Below are 20,766 nucleotides of genomic sequence, written 5' to 3'. Positions count from 1 at the left end.
GAACAGATGTAAACACTGCACTTGGGAGGTGATCTGATGTCGGATCTGCGGGCGATCTATTGGTGTGGGTGGGTGATCAGATTGCCCACAAGGGGCAGGTTAGGGGCTGATTGATGGGTGGCAGTGACAGGGGGTGATTGATGGGTGGCAGTGACAGGGGGTGATTGATGGGTGATTGACAGGTGATCAGTGGGTTATTACAGGGAAGGACAGATGTAAATAATGCCCTGGCGAATTGATAAGGGGGGGGTGATTGGGTGCCCGCAAGGGGCAGATTAGGGTCTGATCTGATGGGTAACAGTGACAAGTGGTGATAGGGGGTGATTGATGGGTGATTGATGGGTAATTAGTGGGTGTTTAGAGGAGAGAATAGATGTAAACACTGCGCTTGGGTGGTAATCTGATGTCGGATCTGCGGGCGATCTATTGATGTGGGTGGGTGATCAGATTGCCCGCAAGGGGCAGGTTAGGGGTTGATTGATGGGTGGCAGTGACAGGGGGTGATTGATGGGTGATTGACAGGTGATTGACAGGTGATCAGTGGGTTATTACAGGGAAGGACAGATGTAAATAATGCCCTGGCGAATTGATAAGGGGGGGTCTGAGGGCAATCTGAGCGTGTAGGCGGGTGATTGGGTGCCCGCAAGGGGCAGATTAGGGTCTGATCTGATGGGTAACAGTGACAGGTGGTGATAGGGGGTGATTGATGGGTAATTAGTGGGTGTTTAGAGGAGAGAATAGATGTAAACACTGCGCTTGGGTGGTGATCTGATGTCGGATCTGCGGGTGATCTATTGGTGTGGGTGGGTGATCAGATTGCCCACAAGGGGCAGGTTAGGGGCTGATTGATGGGTGGCAGTGACAGGGGGTGATTGATGGGTGATTGACAGGTGTTTGACAGGTGATTGACAGGTGATCAGGGGGGATAGATGCATACAGTACACAGGGGGGGGGGGGGGGGGTCTGGGGAGAATCTGAGGGGTGGGGGGGGGGGGGGTGATCAGGAGGGGGCAGGGGGGGGGGGGATAAAAAAAATAGCGTTGACAGATAGTGACAGGGAGTGATTGATGGGTGATTAGGGGGGTGATTGGGTGCAAACAGGGGTCTGGGGGGTGGGCAGGGGGGGCTGAGGGGTGCTGTGGGCGATCTGGGGCAGGGGGGGGAGAAATCAGTGTGCTTGGGTGCGACATAGGGTGGCTGCAGCCTGCCCTGGTGGTCCCTCGGACACTGGGACCACCAGGGCAGGAGGCAGCCTGTATAATACACTTTGTAAACATTACAAAGTGTATTATACACTTTGTATGCGGCGATCGTCGGGTTAACATCCCGCCGGCGCTTCCGTATGGCCGGCGCGATGTTGCGGCGGATATGCGGAGACAGGCGCCGGCGGAGGATCGCGTCACGGATGACGCGATTGCTCCGCCCATGCCCTTACAAGGACCGCCGCCTCTGTGGGTGAGCTGGTCCTTGCGGGCTCCACTTCCCGGCCGCCCCTGTGCATTAGGCGGTCGGGAAGTGGTTAAACGAGGCTATACATGCCTAGTCTATCGCATTCGCTCTACGCTGGCCGGATAAAGTGGTTTCTCTACTGATTCCTGATAGCTAGAAAATTGCAATTCAGGTGAATGATAGAACTGATTTCTAGGTATCAGGAAATGTAATTTTTGTCTTGCTGTGCCAAACCTATTTTGAATTATTAATAAATTAAAGTTCTCTTTGTTTGAAGCTATGAGTTTGGAGGGAACTATTATCTCAGCCAGTTTGAGCTGGCTTGGAGACATGAGCTGGGTAGCCAAATGGCTCTGCCCAGGGGGGTTGCCCACGTGTGAAATTCTTTCCTGACCTGACACAGGATGTGGGGGGAAGGTTACTGTACTCTCTGCAATGCTCTTAGAGGAGGGAAAAGAGAAAGGAAAGGAATTTATTGTACAGTTACATAGCACTGACAGTGATGGTGCGGGACCATACGAAAATCGATGGCGATTACGCACACAACTTTCGTAATGTTCACCACAAGTGGTGCTAGTGCTGGTCTGATATTTCATGGTGAGGCAGGCACCAGCAGCACAGCATCTCCTGGACTTAGCACCAGTGCTTCCTTATACCCTGGTGAAGTGGCGAGCACCAGCATGGAAGTTGAAACTGGTTCGGTGGCACGTGCAGTAAGATCCCGGTCGCAGCCACCAAGAAGACGGGCCCGTACTACCCCTAGTTTACCAGAGGTGCTGGCAAATCCTGATTGGCATTCCCCTGATTCCGCCGCACCCGTACTGCCCCCTTTCACCGCCCAGTCTGGAGTAAAGGTGGAGACAGATAATCTAGGATCAGCCCTAGACTTTTTCTATCTGTTCATCACCCAGGATCTCTTAGACTTAGTCGTGGCAGAGACCAACCGTAAGGCCACACAATTTATAACCGCCAATCCGAATAACTTCCTTGCCCAGCCTTCGGTGGAAACCAGTCCAAGTTTCCGAACTTAAAATTTTTTTGGGGCCTTCTCCTTCACATGGGACTAGTCAAACAGAATGTGTTGCGGTCTTATTAGTCTAAGGACCCAGCACATCACGTTCCCTTGTACTCTGCTGCCATGTCCAGGACATGATTTGAGAACATCCCGCGCTTCCTGCACTTCAATGACAACGAAACCTGTCATCAAAGTGACCACCCTGCTTATGACCGGCTCCACAAAATTCGGCCCCTCATAGACCACCGGTCATCCAGATTTGCAGATGTTTATTTCCCTTACCGGGCGCCTTCGCATTAAACGGTACATCCCAAGAAAGCACGCCCGGTATGGGGTGAAACTGTATAAACTCTGTGAAAGGGCCACAGGCTATACATCTTATTTTAGGGTCTATGAGGGAAAAGACTCAAAATTGCAGCCGGTCGGATGGCCTGACTACCTGGGGAGGAGTAGAAAGGTTGTGTGGGACTTGGTGTCACCCTTGTTCCAGAAGGGGTACCATCTTTATGTGGGCAATTATTACTCAAGTGTGGCCCTCTATCAGCACTTAAAGATAGAAGGAATCCGATGCTGTGGCACCGTGTGGCCTAGTCGCTGGGGCTTCCCCCAATGGCTCGTTACCACCAGACTTCAACGGGGGCAGAGGGCCGCCTTGTGTACTGATGACCTGCTCGCGGTGAAATGGAAGGACAAGAGGGACAGTTACTTTCTGTCCACCATTCACACAGACACGACAGTCGAAATTCAACAGCGAACTGAGGTAATTGAAAAACCCCTTGTCGTCCACGACTATAATACTAACATGGGAGGGGTGGACTTCAATGACCAGAGGTTAGCGCCCTATTTAATTTCCTGGAAAACAAGACGCTGGTATAAAAAAAGTGTCTTTTTATCTCATTCAATTGGCAGTTTACAACAGCTTTGTACTCTACAGTAAGGCTGGGAGAACTGGATCGTTTTTCAATTTCAGAAACAGATCGTTATGGAACGCCTGTATCCAGGAGGTGCCGTGGCCCAACCCCCAGATGCAACTAGCCGGCTGCATGGAAGGCATTACGCCTATCCGATTCCGAGTACCCCAGGTCACCGCATCCGAAGAAAACGTTGTCGTGTCTGCAGCAGGGCTGGAATAAGGTGTGACACCACTGTTCACTGTCCCACCTGTCCTGACCAGCTTGGCCTAGGGGAGTGTTTTGAGAGGTACCACGAGCAGGTACACTATTAGAGAGTAGGCACACAAGAATCTCTCAGTGCTCTTTCACACTGGTGCGATGCGTTAGGGCAAATTGCCAGCGAAAGTCACACTTTGCGGTCCCCCCCTACGCTGGAAGTGCTTGACTTAACGCTAGTGCATGCCTACGTTACTGCGTGGCTTCTGCGGCAATTTAGTTCGGCCCGGAAGTCATGTTAGTCTATGGCGACGCAGTTAATTTCTAGGTTGAATGCTACTATTGTGGTATTCCCTGAAGGTCTGTTTTGGGCGATACGGTGCGGCGGGCTCGACCCACCGGATATGCCAATATGCAGTGTGAAACCAAACATCTGGTTTCGAGAGACCCTAATACACAGGGCTGCCAGAAACTTCTCCTTTCATTTGGGACAGAATGCGTAATGTACTTCGCCACAACTCTGTGTGATTTGCACTTCGCACACTGTCCCATGGGGGAGGAAAGGTTTGTCCTCGGAAGGTAAGTAAAAAAAAAAAAAAAAAAAAAAAAAAAAAAAGGTGAGCATCTGTCAGATTACACACAAGTCGGTGCATCGCTTCTCGGCCTTTTGGCTAAGATCAGGTGTAGTATCTGTTCTTAAGGTTTTTGGGGGGGCCTGGAGGGATGGCACTGTGGCAGGGTGTCCCTTCTAGTCGTAATTCCCCAGAGGCTGATGGAATGGATCTATACCATGGTCGAAGCTGAAAGGCTGAGGGCTTTGCTTAGGCATACTGCCCCTGGAAGTGGCGCTCCAGGTGCACCTGAAAAAACCTGGGATGTGGCAGATCCCAGGCGGAAGTAAGGTGCTTTGGTCTGTACTGCCCATATGCATAGCCGACTAACGCAGCTCCCCAACCTTTTGGCTAGGGAGAGTGCGGAATTTTTATCACTCCGGCCGCAAGGTCGGGGCCAGCTTGCTGGCACCGGGGACTTCGGTTCCCACCCGGCTCCCTCTCGGGGGAGCCACCCGGACCATGTGGACTCGGTTGCCACATGGCCAGGCCCTTTGGGTAACCACTGGGCACGTCGGGGTCCTCCAATCCTTTGGGTGTCGGGGGACTCCAGGATCCTCCAACCCCTCGGCCGATGGCAAAGGGGGAAGGTTCCCTTCGGGGAACACCGGAAGAGCCCTGCTGTTTTGTGGGGCCTGGGGCTACTCATGCACGTTTTGTGGGGGTGCTTTAGTGCACTCACGCTTTTTCCGTGCATGGGGCTAATAGCCTTGCTTACCCAGGACTCCTGTTGCATGCAACAGGAGCCAAGAAAGCTAAAAAAACAAAAAAACAAAACAAAACAAAATAAAACAAGTCGGTGCATGCAGCGCTGCAGTACGAGATTTCTCCTCCGCAGTAAAAAAGATATGTTTGCCGAGGCATATGAGCTGAGGGGCGGTGTTGGAGTTCCTATGCTTTGGCAAGCACTATGTATCAAAAAAGAACTCTGGCAATGATTTGTTCATCCACATCGATCGGTGTGAATGGAGAAATCGAGTTTGCCAGGGCATACGATCTGAGTGGATTTGGACGTTTTTGGGTGGCAGCTCCTATGTCCTGGCAGATGCCTTCCCCTCTCACATTTTTTGGCAGATATTTTTTCATCCACATTAATTGATTGATTGTTTGACGTTCATTTTTCCTTTTAGCCCAGAGTGCATTACCCGTATGCCCAATATAAGGAGTATAGCAGAAACTCCTAATGCCAGGACAGACCCCACGAATGATGCCATTTTGGAAAGAGGACACCCCAAAGTGTTCCATGAGGTGCATGGTGAGTTTGAAAATAGAAGATAGAAGATTTTATTTTTTGTCACAAGTTAGCAGAAATTTTTTTTTTTTCCACAAAGTGTCATTCTCTGCTAACTTAAGACAAAAAATAAAATTTTCTATGAACTCACCATGCCCCTCATGGAATACCTTGGCGTGTATTCTTTCCAAAATTGGGTCATTTGTGGGGTTTGTTAACTGTCCTGGCAAGTGGTGGGGGGGGGTGCTAAATTGTAAGCACCCCTGTAAAGCCTAAAGGTGCTCATTGAACTTTGGGCCCCTTAGCGCAGTTAGGCCGCATAAAAAAGTGCCACACATGTGGTATTGCCGTACTCAGGAGAAGTAGTGTAATGTGTTTTGGGGTGTATTTTTACACATACCCATGCTGGGTGAGAGAAATATCTCTAAATTAGATTTTTTTGATTTTTTTTTACACACAATTATCCATTTACAGAGAGATTTCTCCCACCCAGCATGGGTATATGTAAAAATACACCCCAAAACACATTATACTACTTCTGAGTACGGCGATACCACATGTGTGACAATTTTTTGCAGCCTAGGTGGGCTAAGGGGCCCAACGTGCAATGAGTACCTTTAGGATTTCACAAATAAAAACAAGGAACACCAAGAGCCCCAATAGTGTAATATGTACTGGTAAATGGTTACTAGATAGAGTAAATAATAATACTCACAAACTAGGGTTACCATTAGGCAACCACTGTAAAGGCAGGTGGGGAGATTTTCCTGACCCCACTCAGAAATAAGAAGTCGCTCGCTGTAGATGACAAAAAGGGGTTCAACCTCCCATCCAGGGTGGACTCAATATTTTGCAGGAGAACAGAGGCGCCAAGAGTATAAAAGGAAGCTAAATGAGCTTAAAAGCCAAATTCTTGGTAAATAGAGGAGGTAGTGGTGGACTTACCTCCTCCAAGTAGACACACAACGACTGTAGTAAAGACAGTCAATATATTTTATTTATGAACTCCAAATATGCAACGTGTTTCGCAGGTTTGATCCTGCTTCATCAGGCAATAACAACGGAGCAATAGCATATGTGGTCAGTAGAAGAGCCAGGCACCTCTGTTATGGACAATTGTGTGTAAAAAAAATCAAAAAAATGTCATTTACAGAGATATTTCTCCCACCCAGCATGGGTATGTGTAAAAATACACCACAAAACACATTATACTGCTTCTCCTGAGTACGGTGATACCACATTTGTGGCACATTTTTGCACCCTAACTGCGCTAAGGGGCCCAAAGTCCAATGAGTACCTTAAGGCCCGGTTCACATTAGCGGCTGCTATCCGGAATCGCCGTGCCGGAGCCGTGCCGGAGCCGGACCGCATGCGGACCGGACGAAACGGACGCACGGCATAGCAATGAAAGTCTATGCGACCGTTCACATGCCTCCGTTTCGTCCGGACCGGAGCCGGACCGGATCCGGACTCCGGCGTCCGTTCCAACATGCGCTATTTTTTGGTCCGGCTGGTCCGGCTGACGTATCCGGACCGGAGCCGGAATGTTGCATCCGGCCAATGGAAACCAATGAGAACCGGAGAGCGCACAACACACTGGCTATAAAAACCGGATGTTGTACCACACTTCCTATGCAGACTCTATGGTATGGTGGCCATTTTGGATGGGGACCACATGGCACCAGCGTTCACAGAGTGGAGCAGCAGTGACTTCATGCTGGAGCTCTTTGGCAGCAATATGGAGCAGGATCTGTCTGATAGCGAGGGGGTGAGGCCCTACACATCAGAAGACCTCATCCTACAGGTGCAGCAGGTACCAGCCCTGTGGGACAAGGGGGATGCGGACCACAGCAACATCAAAAAATGCAGAGGCCTGTGGAAAAAAATTGCCAAGCTGTATGTGGAGGACTTTGAGAACTTGAGCAAGAGACAGCAAGGCACAGAGGGTATGTTGACTAGAAGTTTTTGGGGGGGGGCTTGTGGTTTAAGCTTGTGATGTATTCAACTTTTGCTATGGATTTGTGTCACCCACGTGTTGCCCACCCACCTGTTCCCCACCCACCTGTACCCCACCTGTGCTGTATCCCACCCACCTGTGATGTATCCCACCCACCTGTACCCCACCTGTGCTGTATCCCACCCACCTGTGCTGTATCCCACCCACCTGTGCTGTATCCCACCCACCTGTGCTGTATCCCACCCACCTGTGATGTATCCCACCCACCTGTGCTGTATCCCACCCACCTCTACCCCACCTGTGATGTATCCCACCTGTGATGTATCCCACCCACCTGTACCCCACCTGTGATGTATCCCACCCACCTGTGATGTATCCCACCCACCAGTACCCCACCTGTGATGTATCCCACCCACCTGTACCCCACCTGTGCTGTATCCCACCCACCTGTGATGTATCACACCCACCTGTACCCCACCTGTGATGTATCCCACCTGTGATGTATCCCACCCACCAGTACCCCACCTGTGATGTATCCCACCCACCAGTACCCCACCTGTGATGTATCCCACCCACCAGTACCCCACCTGTGATGTATCCCACCCACCAGTACCCCACCTGTGATGTATCCCACCCACCAGTACCCCACCTGTGATGTATCCCACCCACCTCTACCCCACCTGTGATGTATCCCACCCACCTCTACCCCACCTGTGATGTATCCCACCCACCTCTACCCCACCTGTGATGTATCCCACCCACCTGTACCCCACCTGTGCTGTATCACACCCACCTGTACCCCACCTGTGATGTATCCCACCCACCTCTACCCCACCTGTGATGTATCCCACCCACCTCTACCCCACCTGTGATGTATCCCACCCACCTGTACCCCACCTGTGCTGTATCACACCCACCTGTACCCCACCTGTGATGTATCCCACCCACCTCTACCCCACCTGTGATGTATCCCACCCACCTCTACCCCACCTGTGATGTATCCCACCCACCAGTACCCCACCTGTGATGTATCCCACCCACCAGTACCCCACCTGTGATGTATCCCACCCACCAGTACCCCACCTGTGATGTATCCCACCCACCAGTACCCCACCTGTGATGTATCCCACCTGTGATGTATCCCACCCACCAGTACCCCACCTGTGCTGTATCCCACCCACCTGTGCTGTATCCCACCCACCTGTGCTGTATCCCACCCACCTGTGCTGTATCCCACCCACCTGCGATGTACCCCACCTGTGCACATATAACATACACAATGACCAATTATTATACATCAATTTATTGTAAAAAATTAATACATTTAAATTCACTCAAACTTGAAACTCCAAAATAAACACATTTCAACAAAACATATTAAAAACCAAACATTCACCCTCGTCCAGGTGGTGTGGTAAAATAAAGTCTCAGTTGGTCCCTGTTCCGCAGTGACACTACCCTTGGCCTGGTTGCATACCTCCGCAGGGGCATTAGTGGAAGCACATTCGGGGGTTCCGGAGTCTCTCTTTCCTCCTGCCGCACAAAGTTGTGGAGGATGCATGCTGCCTTCACCACGACAACTGCGTTGCCCGGTTTCAGCAGCATGGGCGTGTGGAACACCCTCCACTTTGACACCAGGATCCCAAATGTGCACTCCACCATTCTCCTTGCACGGCTCAACCGAGCATTGAAGTGTAGCTGGCTGGCATCAAGTCCCCTGTCTGGGTACGGACGCATTACATGGTCGGACAGGGCGAAGGCCTCGTCCCCCACAAACACATAGGGGTAGGCCGGTGCCCTTGTCCCAGGCCAGGGTCTGTCACGGGGGAGACGCAGTCTGCCTTCCTCCATCAGCCGGCAAAGGGTCGTACGCTGGAAAATTCCAGAGTCATTGGAACTACCGTACGACCCCACGTCCACGTACACAAACTTGTAGTCCGCATCTGCCACTGCCATTAGAACAATGCTGAAGTATTTTTTATAGTTGAAATAATGGCTGCCACTCCCCACGGGTTTCTGAATCCGGATGTGTTTCCCATCCAGTGCGCCAACACAATTAGGAAACTTGCACTCGGTCCAGAAGCCCTGGGCGATCTCCTCCCATTTCGTGGTGTCCGGCACAGGCATGTATCTGGCCCTCAGTCGCGTCCAAAGGATCCTCGAAGTCCTCACGACGATGCCTGCCACCGTGCTCTTCCCAATACGAAATGTGACATGTAGCGATGTATATGTTTGTCCAGTTGCGATGTACCTACAAGAGAAATAATCGAAATCAAATTTTCATGTCGTTACAGGAGAAAGGTACAAGACAAGGTGGCGGAATATACGGGATGCATATGTGAAATGGCTACGGAAGAAAAAACTTGCCGAACGAAGTGGCAGTGGCGGGGGAAGGCGACAAAAAGACTACCAATTTGCCAAGCAATTGTCTTTCATCAATGCAAGCCTGGAACCTAGACTGTAAGTACCACTACTGTGGGCAGGAACTGAGAGCTCATTTACCATGACTTCGGCCATGTATTGCTATGGCCTCAATTCCCATGGCTAGCGAACTTTTCTCACAAGCTTTATCAAATGTTGGGTAGAAACGGGTGATAAAGTGATTGCTAGTGTTTGCTAGCTCTGTGAATTGACGCCACATGCTGTTTGGCACACCAATAAATATTTTTTTTATCTACAGGACTGAAGACAATTTGGAGCAAGAGGAACCGACCCAGGAGGCACGGTTCAGCAGTGAGGAGAGCTTGGTGGATGATGACGTCGCCGATGTAACCTATTGCCCCGAGGCGAGGAGTAGGAGAAGGGAGTCCTTAATCACAACTCCGTCCTTTGATGATGACTTGGCAGAAGAGAGCTTGGATGTTGAGGTTGCAGGACCGAGTGTGGAAGAAGCTGAACCTCCACAATCGACCGCTATGGAAGCTCCAGGGGAACAAGAACAAAGTGAGGAGCACCGAGAGACTGCAGCACAACCAGCGCGCAGGGCAACCCCGACACAGGCCAGAGGACGGGAAGATGCTGCCACACCACCAGTGAGGACCACCACACCAGTGAGGCGTCGAGGTACCCTCCCCCCAACAAGGAGAGAGACAGAGTCCGAGATGTCCGGGGCTGTCTCCGGACTTCTCGGGATTCTTCAGAGCCACCAAACTCTCATAACCCGGCAGTTGCAAGATGAGGACAGGGGCCATATCATGGAGCAGTACAAGTCCCACATCACTACACTGCAATGTGAGCTCGATGCTGTACATGGGCACTACAGGGACGAGCTTAAAATGATGCATGAGATGCACAGAGGAGAAATCGACCAACTGCGTGCGCAGCATCATCAGTCGGTGGGCCAGCTGCAGAACATGATGCAGCAAATGCATCAACAAAGCAAGGAACTACTGAAATTGCAGGCACACCCGTGTTTTCACACTGTGATGTCTCTAATACCATATCTAGAAAAGGTGCCTTCACAAAACCTGATGGCGTGCCATTCCAATTTGCTGGAGGTGATTAAACAGCACATGGACACGCCATTATTGCAACCACCAATTTTTAGACCCCCACAACCAACAGCGGTGCCCACCTGGCAATCATCACAGATGTACACCGGCTACAGAGGCAGTCAATATGGGCCACCGCTGTCAGGGTCCAGCTCATCCACGACCAGCACCCAAGAGAGTCCAGATTTCCAGGCAGCAACTCCCACCTTTTCTAGTAGTGGTGCCGATACAATTTGAAAAAAAAAGTCAAATTGTTCCTGGACATGCTCCTCTGAATACCTCCGATCCTCGGAGGAAGGATACCATCACAGGGCTTTTTAACTTTTGGTTTTGCTGGACTTGAACTTTAGGGCCTGGTGTCCCCGAAAGACACTACCTGGGTCACAACCTTGTGCCTGTTGCACAGCACCTGTAGTCCTGCACCTGTGCCTTTGATTCCTCTTGTTCCTTACTTTGTTGATCCTAATCACTTGCACAAGACCCTTGGAGCCATGGGTGAAGGACACCTTCACTGGTCGGTGAGAGGCCTAGCCTTTTCACTGCCCTGTGTCCTTCATCCATGGCTCAGAGGGTCATGTGCCAGTGGTTAGGTTTTTGAAGCACTTCAATTTTAGGGCCTGGTGTCCCCGAAAGACACTACCTGGGTCACAACCTTGTGCCTGTTGCACTGCACCTGTAGTCATGCACCTCTGCCATCGGTTCCTCTTGCTCCTCACTTTGTTCTTGTTCCTAACCACTTGCACAAGACCCTTGGAGCCATGGATGAAGGACACCTTGACTGGTCGGTGAGAGGCCTAGCCTTTTCACTGCCCTGTGTCCTTCATCCATGGCTCAGAGGGTCCTGTGCCAGTGGTTAGGTTTTTGAAGCACTTCAACTTTAGGGCCTGGTGTCCCCGAAAGACACTACCTGGGTCACAACCTTGTGCCTGTTGCACTGCACCTGTAGTCATGCACCTCTGCCATCGGTTCCTCTTGCTCCTCACTTTGTTCTTGTTCCTAACCACTTGCACAAGACCCTTGGAGCCATGGATGAAGGACACCTTGACTGGTCGGTGAGAGGCCTAGCCTTTTCACTGCCCTGTGTCCTTCATCCATGGCTCAGAGGGTCATGTGCCAGTGGTTAGGTTTTTGAAGCACTTCAACTTTAGGGCCTGGTGTCCCCGAAAGACACTTGGGCAGCTATGCCCTACAACTCTTCCAGCACAAAGTTGGTGGTTGGTGTTCCTTAAAACTGACCGGGCTATACCATAGATATGTTAATTTTTTGTCTTCCATGTTGGAAGAATGTTTCCATGTTGGAAAGTGGTTGTTTTTGCAATAAAAAAATTTGTTTTTACATACCTCAGTGTGATGAGTAGTTGTTCTTGTGGTGTGACTGCTCTCCTGAACGTGGTATCCTTCTTCCTAAGGTCATCCTTCACCATCTCCAAAAGGGTATCAAACCTGTCAGGAGATGTAAAGGAAGAAGCTGTAAAGTATGTTGTGGGACAAGGTGTTGGGTGGAGGATGGGGGAGGTGTGTTTACAGAGGTTTGGGAGTGTTGTGGAGGGTGGGGGTGTAGTGTATAGCTAGGTATACAGGGGTGTGGGGGTCAGGGTGGTGTGTTTAGCTAGGTATACAGGGATGAGGTGTTGTGGGGGTGAGGGTGGGGTGTTTAGGAATGGTGGGGGTTGGTGTATTTAGGCCTATACACTTACAGGGGAATAGACATCCGAGTGTAGCTGTAGAACTTCTGTGGGTGTCGTCTGAGGTCCCGGTAGAGGGCCTGGAACTCTCCCTTCCTCTGCCTCCTGGCTAGTAGAGGGTGCACCCACCATCTCCTGCGAGGAGCACGCCTTCTCCCCACATAGTAGTAGGTAAACAACAGGAAGGAGAGAATTCCCAGGTAATAAGCGTAAAAAATGACTGGATCCATGGTCCCAACTGCTGTCTCTGTATCCAAGGATGGTCTCCACACGTCCAGCTGTCTCCAACAATGACCCCAGAGCTTCTGCTGACCTCCCAGAACCCCAGGTATTTATACAGGTTGTTATCTCTTTAAGAATCCGGATCCGGACCGCAACCGTGTTCATACCGCACGGAAACCGTATGCAACCGGACCGGATCCGGACCGGATCCGGACAGGAACCGTACGGTTCAGGTCCGATCCGGATCCGGTGCGGTCCGGACATCCGGTGCGGTTTTTGCAAAACCGCAAGTGTGAACGGGGCCTTAGGATTTCACAGGTCATTTTGAGACATTTGGTTTCAAGACTACTCCTCAATTCACTAAGATCATGCTGGAGATAATAAGGCAAGAGAAAACTTACCTCCACACAGTAAGAGAGTTATTTCATCTCTTCATTCATTAAGTTACCTCCTCTGTAGTTAATTTACCTCCTCTGTAGTAATTTTCACACGCAGTTAATAAACAGCCTGTCTAACTGTGGAGCTATTTTAAGGATTGAAGCGTTAACTTAAAGACAGAAGAGTTAACTTTAGGTTTGCCTGAGGTAAAATGTTTCCTGAATACGACATGCTTCATCACCATGGTGACCACTCTAGAAACGTTATTAAAGACAGGAGATAAGCTTAGTGAATTGAGGCCATATCACTTATGAACACTGTACCTTGTATTACTCATATTGCTTTGTTTGGTGAATACTATCTGTCAGTTTGTATGCTACATCTACCTGCAGGGTTATTGTAGTTTTAAACTAGGTAGGAGTTTGTGCAGGTGTTACGGGCTGGGCTATAGGTCAGTCTTATGGGCATACAGCCTGACCTATAGTCATTGACCAGACAAGTCTGACATAGGTTTCTAATACTGTCATCAGAAAATGGAGACATGGGTAAAATGTCACCAGACTTCCTCAAAACACTGGGCAAGAAACCTCTTCTCCATACTGCATAGGTTCCTCTTGCACAGGACATTAGGCCCTAGTGTGTCCCTGTGGCGGACGGTTGCGTAGCCGCAGCCGCGTCCTTGAACTGCCCGTGCAGAACATGCGATCGCAATCGATTCTCTGCATCGATGCGGTTAAGATAGATAGAATCTAGATTGGTTGTGTAGGAGCATCTGCAGTCAATCTGGGCTCCCTCTTTCCTCAACAGAGAGCTAGCAGTACTTGGGTGCAGGATGTCTTTTGATTTGTTAATTAGCTTGGGCGAGGCCTGTGGCCAGGGAGAACGTTTATTCTTAATTACCTCAGGCAGATGTCAGTTGCCCACCATTTGGTGAGCCTTTTCATACAGGGAGAACCAGGAAGTTACTCCCAGCAGGAAGCCTATTCCAAACCTGCTTCCCACAGACTGGCTGGCCCCGCTAAGGGCAGATGCAGGTATTATATACAACCCAGTTATTAAACTTCTCAGGAACTGAATCCTCTACCCTAAGCAAGTTTGGTATCATATGAACTGGCATATTCTGAGGTATATGAATATGTGATGGTCATGTGTGTGTGGAAAGCTTAAGCTGAGATATGACAAATGTCATATTTGGTGGGCATGGGAAACCCACCCAGGGAGCCAACCGCCCCTGTCCAACCCCTGGGCTGTACTTGAGACTCCACCCAAAGATGTACATTGTTCAAAAGTGTCTGCGAGGGACCCCTCCCTCAGTCCTCCAAATTCCATCTGTATGAGAGCATGTCTGCTGCCAGCCAGAGGACACATGGTTGGCGGCTATCTTGTCTGAACTTTGCTTTGATCTGAAACAAAGAATTTTGCTGAAATTGAAACCAAGGACTTTATGATTTTCCCACCAAAAGGACATCTTCCATGAACCTAAGTATTTTATCCTTCTCTTTTCATACTACGTTCTTAATGTTTCTATAATTGTTGATTTTAATGATTTTCTGTATATATTAACCACTTCACCACTGAGGGGTTTTACCCCCTGACCACCAGAGCAATTTTCACCTTTCAGCGCTCCTTCCATTCATTCGTCTATAACTTTATCATTACTTATCGCAATGAAATGAACTATATCTTGTTTTTTCCGCCACCAATTAGGCTTTCTTTAGGTGGGACATTATGCCAAGAATTATTTTTTTCTAAATGTGTTTTAATGGGAAAATAGGAAAAATGTGGGGAAAAAAAAAATTATTTTTCAGTTTTCGGCCTTTATAGTTTTTAAATAATGCATGCTACTGTAATTAAAACCCATGAAATTTATGTGCCCTTTTGTCCCGGTTATAAAACCGTTTAAATTATGTCCCTATCACAATGTTTGGCGCCAATATTTCATTTGGAAATAAAGGTGCATTTTTTTCAGTTTTGCGTCCATCCCTAATTACAAGCCCATAGTTTATAAAGTAACAGTGTTATACCTTCTTGACTTAAATATTTAAAAAGTTCAGTCCCTAAGGTAACTAATTATGTATTTTTTTTAATTGTAAATTTTTGAATTTTTTTTTAATTACAAAAAAAAAAAAAATGGGGAGTGTGGGAGGTAATGAGTTAATTTTTTGTGTAAAAGTCATTTATTTGTATGTGAAAAATGTGTAGGGTGTAGTTTACTATTTGGCCACAAGATGGCCACAGTAACTTTTTGCTTTATTGCGACCTCCAAGCCTCCTTCCGGAAGCTTGGAGGAAGAATAAGGAGGCTGGACACGTGAGTTTCTTCTCACAATGATCGCGCTGCCCATAGGAGAGCAGCGGGTCATTGTGGGGCTTAGATCAACGAACGGGAATGGATTTTCCCGTTCATTGATCTCCGGGCGAGCGGGCGGCGGCGGTTTTACTAGCGGCGGGCGGCGTGTTTACGAGCGGGAGCGCGGACAGCGTCGGGAACGCGGAAAGTACGTGTTTCTCCGTCCCTGGTTTTTAAAGGATGGAAAAAGGGGCGGAGAAATACGTACGCGCGGGGGTAAAGTGGTTAATTATTTATATTGCACGTAAATAAAGACTTTATCAAAGTCGTTTACTGTTCCGCTACACCTTCTATACAGCCATACACAGAAACTGAACTCAGGTCTCTGAGGAGTCACTACTATGGTTGATATCTAGACAGAATACAGCGTGTTTTAACTGTTTTATTTGCAGGATCAGTCAGTCAGTCGGTAGGGACCACTGGCCCATACCAGTGGTGGTGGCAGATATACCCTGAAATAGTGTGTAAGTTGTAATTACCGTACCTCACAGGCTCCCTTCTAGTCGGGCTGCTGCCCAAATTCCGTCGATTTCCCTGAACCGATTGCGACCACAGTTTTCATGGTTTGTGTGCTGAAACCGATTGGAAGGCAAATTGCGTTCCGACCACTAGGGCTCCTGTGACAGTCCTCAAGCATGACATCTCCAACATGGTCTGCCTTAGCAGGGTGCCTTAGCAGGGTGTAGATGGACTGGAGGGTAGCAGTTCCTTGCACCAGATGGGCACCTGTGGAGCTTTGCTGAACCGCAGTTGCTGTCAGCTGTGCCTGCATGGTTTCCTGCTGACCTCTTGCTCTCTTAGGGCTGTCAGCTGGGCCTCTGTGGTCTGTTACTGCACCACTACGCTTTGCTGTAACTGGACTGTGGCCTTGGCAAACTTCTGCAAAAGTTCCTCCATCTTGAGCAAGCACTGGCTCTTTAAATGTCAGTGTTCAAAATAAACAAAAACTTTTCCTGCTGTGCTGCTTGCCAGAATTCTCCACCAGTTGTGAAGTTGAGGGTAGCCCTGAGACCACAACTAGCACGCAGGAGACAGTTGATTATATGAAAGTCCATTTTATTAGGGACTCAGTAACAAAAAATGAAAAATATTCTTTCTCCTCAGTAAACAGGACTTAAATGCAATTGGCCTACTTGAGCCTGCTGGAAAAGAAAATCCTCAGTCCATGGAAAGTCCACTGTTCCAGAACAGTTCAGCTTTGTAAGGACTCTTGCACACTAGATGTGATTCTGATTTTTTTATATCCGATTTTTGATTCCAATTAAAAAAAAGTACTGCTCCCCCGCCTCTTGCATATCGCCTCTTGCATACCTGCCTGCGTCCCTTCCCTCCCCGCCTCCGTAAGCCGATTGGAGGAAGCTTACAGGATACTGGGATGCCAGGATCCTTCATTAGCTGGCCCGGTAATTCCTCCAGTTGGTGTGTGCGCAGTCCGTCAGCGTGCTCGCCCCATAGCATTCCCATTGCCAGGAACGTTCTGCCCCCAGTGACAGAAGCACAAAGGGGGCACATGTGCGTGACCAGGCCATGCATGCACAGTACGCCCCAATGGCGGAATTACCAGGGCAGCTAACAGAGGATCTAGGCAGCCCAGGAGAATGGCGAGGGAGCGAACAGCCTGAAGGGAGGAAGCCCCAGGTATGTATACATTTTTGTATTCCTAGGTTTCCTTTAAAATAACTTTGAAGCAATTTCCAAGAAAAACAAAACAAAAAAACATAGAGATTAACCATTTCACTTCCCCCGGCGCAAATATCTACGTCACTGCTTTACCTTTCAGGGACCAGGGCCGGCGCTACCATTAAGGCAAAGGAGGCAGCTGCCCCAGGGCCCCAGAGCTTGTAGGGGCCCCCAGTGGCTACAAGAGGAAAACATTTTTTTGCAAATCGGCCTTATAGTTTTTGAGAAAATCGATTTTAAAGTTTCAAAGGAAAAAAACAAAACACATTTAAAAACCTATCGACTTTAATGGTTAATAGCAAATCCACCTTAAATGCTAGAAACCCTAAATTTGCAGGATATGTTAAGGAAATCATTAGGAATAAGAGGAAAAAACAATTTTTCAAAAAGACCTTATAGTTTTTGAGAAAATCGATTTTAAAGTTTAGAAGGAAAAAAGTATAGTTTTAAATGCGGTAAATGTCACTTTTAGTAGCAAACCTAACGGTAGTGTAATTTTACATGCATCAAACGAAAGCGCAGTAAATTTCCTGACGGGGTTTCCAGGGGGTCTATCTGCAGCCGCAGCGCTTTGGCCAGGGATCGCTATACAGCCGCAACATGGCTGTATGAAGATCCCTGGCATTTTTTCCTATTTTCCCAATTTTTTTTTTATGTTTAGAGTGTGGGAATTTAAAAAAGAAACTTTTTAACCACTTGTCCCCCATGCAGGCTGGGATAGCCAGAATGTGGAGCTCTGACCGATTGGGACTTCACACCCTGACTATACCAGCTGCAAAAAAGGTCCCCTAATGCCGATTTTTGTTCCGGGGTATATGTTGGGGGGCCCCCCAGGTTTATTTTGCCCTGGGGCCCCATTGTTGCTTAAACCGGCCCTGTCAGGGACATAGATACTCCTCCCTTGCTGCTGCTCGCCGCTCCATGCCCCCCGCGCTTGTTACCGCCACCAATCGCTAGATGTGAGATCAATGAATGGGAACATTGTTCCCATTCATTGAGCTAAGTCACCATGTGAATGACCGCAGCTGTCTATGAGACGGCGCCGTCATTCACAAAAAAACGAAACTTACATGTCCACACATTACTTCCTGCTTTGCGTAGTAATACTACGCATAGAAAACTTACTCGTGACGGCATCTTGTGGTCAAATAGTAATTGAAATGTGAAATTAACCCCTTACCTCCCACACTCCATACATAGTTACCCAAACAAATTTTTGTAAAAAAATAAATAAAATAAAAATAAACAAAAAAATACACAAATAGTTACTTTAGGGACTGAACTTTTTTTTAATATGTATGTCAAGAAGGTATATTACTGTTAATTTTTAAACTATGGGCTTGTAAATAGTGACGGACGCAAAACTGAAAACTTTATTTCCAAACAAAATATTGGCGCCATACATTGTACTAGATAAAAATTTTAAATGTTGCAATAACCAGAACAAATGGGCAAATAAAATGTGTGGGTTTTAATTACGGTAGCATGTATTATTTTAAAACTATTATGGCCGATTTTTTTCCTGTTAAAACACAGTTAGAATAAAATAATTATTTGCAAAAAGTACCCCGACAAGAAGGCCTAATTGGTGATGAAAAAACAAGATAGATTGTTTTGTTGTGATAAGTAGTAATAAAGTTATAGGCGAATTAATGGAAGGAGCGCTATTGCTCTGGTGTTTAATGGGAAAAAACCTTGGAGGTGAAGTGGTTAAATTACTTTTTTTTGCTTGTGTGCTTATGCTTTTATGTGTATAAGGTGAAAAACAAATGAGGACAGGAGGGATTATTTAGGAGAAAAGGTTTTTGAATTAACATACCTTTTGCATCTTAACGTGTGCATTTTCTCTGAAATGGTGCGTCATGATTTTATAAATTTTGTTAGAAAAAGAAAATATATTTTTCTTACTGTACTGAGTAGTTCTCTACAAAGTATTCTGTACATCTAAGGAGATGCTGGATGGTGCAAAGTTTTTATTCCAACACTGGAAGTAATAATATGATTATAATAGAGAAATACAATTAGGAAAAATGTACTTCCATTACCAGTCTCAGTACCCATTGAACACAAGCCAGTTCTCCTGTAAGCTTTGCCATGTGTATGTTTATTTTTTTCAGAAGAATGTTACTCTATGGAACACCTGTTCATTTTTAGAATGTAGGTCTGCTTTTGTCAGGTTTGATAATATGATCAGAGCAATGCATGCAGCTTCTCACTCCTGTTTTTACAAGGCTGACAAAATGCAAAATTTTGCATCTTTATTGCATATATCAATTTGCAATGCGACCACCCTTCTACTATAACGTTTCCTATGACCTTGTAGTATTGTATTTTCACCACAAGATGGCATAAGAAACACAAGAAAACACAGCAGAGCATTCTATGACTATGGGTTGGTAATACTGTATGTCTCCATGGCTGGGTTTTTGAGGACACCCTTCAGTGACTAAAGCAATTCTTATAAACCTAGTTTGTCATTCCAAATTTTCAGAAAAGATAATCTGTATTAAAAAAAATCAAAATGATGCATATGATCAATGTAAAACTTGATTTCGTTAAAATATAATTGCTTGCTAAATCTTCAGCTTTTTAAACATGATTAGGCAGCATGTTTCCCAAACTTGATTAGGCAGCAATTTCCCCAAACATAATTGGGAAGCAAGTACCCCAAACATGATTTTCATGTGTCTTCTCTCCTTTGGAACTCTCTACCACAGCCTATCTGTCATGCTCCAAGCCTGGAAATTTTCAAATGTACCGGCATCAAGACACACCAATTCAGACAAGCTTATAATTTACTACAGCTAGAATGTAAAGCTCACTGCCTCATCTGCTAACCCCTTTGTCTACTCTTCCAGTGTCTCAACACCACTACCCTCTAGATTTTAAGATTGCAAGGGCAAGGACCTCCACCTTTTGTTTTCTGTTTCTGTGCAGTTTATCAAATGAAGAAATGGATGGGTCGGCACCACCAAATAGTATATATAGCTCTTTATTTGGTCACATACCGGTAACTGCTGTTATGTGACCAAATAAAGATCTATATATTCTATTTGGTGGTGCCGGCCCATCCATTTCTTCTACTGCACTTGTCCCAAGAGGCACTGGGACGGGGTCGAGGCACACCTGCTTTTGCTAAGGTGCTCCTCACTTCACTTACTTTGCAGTTTATCAAATGAACATGCACCAGTATTGGTGATATTATTCAAACTACACATCAGTTCTATGTATCAGTATGTGTGTCACTGGTTGTCCTGACTGTACAGTATGTTGAACTGCTCCCTATTGTTGCATGTTTGGCACATTGTACAGTGCTAAGGTATATGTTGGCGCTTGGCATGGGGTGTGGTGCTAAAGCCACTGGGGTGGGAAGGGAGAGGGAAGTGTACTAGTCACAGCAACTGACCTGACCCCAGTATACAGTATATTAGTCAATCACGGTTGTGGCTTCATGAGTGACATGAAGAGGGGTTGCAGGAATGTGGGGACAGCTCAGGGTTCTTGGGATGTGGCACAGGGGCTGTGGACAGGGGAGGAGCCAGGAGTAAGGAAAGAGTTTGTTAAAGAGTAACTGTGGGGCATAAAATCA

General features: G+C 47.5%; 2 protein-coding genes and 1 pseudogene across 2 annotated transcripts in view; 2 read left to right on the top strand and 1 right to left on the bottom strand.

Moving 5' to 3' along the window:
* Positions 1-20,766, bottom strand: part of GIP (gastric inhibitory polypeptide) — a 151,940-nt gene that overhangs the window by 88,980 nt on the left and 42,194 nt on the right. The gene's annotated exons all lie outside the window — the stretch shown is intronic.
* The window catches only part of LOC137540885 (P43 5S RNA-binding protein-like), a 151,181-nt gene that overhangs the window by 90,980 nt on the left and 39,435 nt on the right, over positions 1-20,766 (top strand). The gene's annotated exons all lie outside the window — the stretch shown is intronic.
* Positions 4,225-4,360, top strand: LOC137542643 (U2 spliceosomal RNA; annotated as a pseudogene).

The sequence above is a fragment of the Hyperolius riggenbachi genome, chromosome 12, assembly GCF_040937935.1.
Source record: "Hyperolius riggenbachi isolate aHypRig1 chromosome 12, aHypRig1.pri, whole genome shotgun sequence".
Classification (NCBI taxonomy): Eukaryota; Metazoa; Chordata; class Amphibia; order Anura; family Hyperoliidae; genus Hyperolius; species Hyperolius riggenbachi.
The sequence above is the reverse complement of the archived record's forward strand: the minus strand, read 5'-3'. Positions and strand labels throughout refer to the sequence as shown.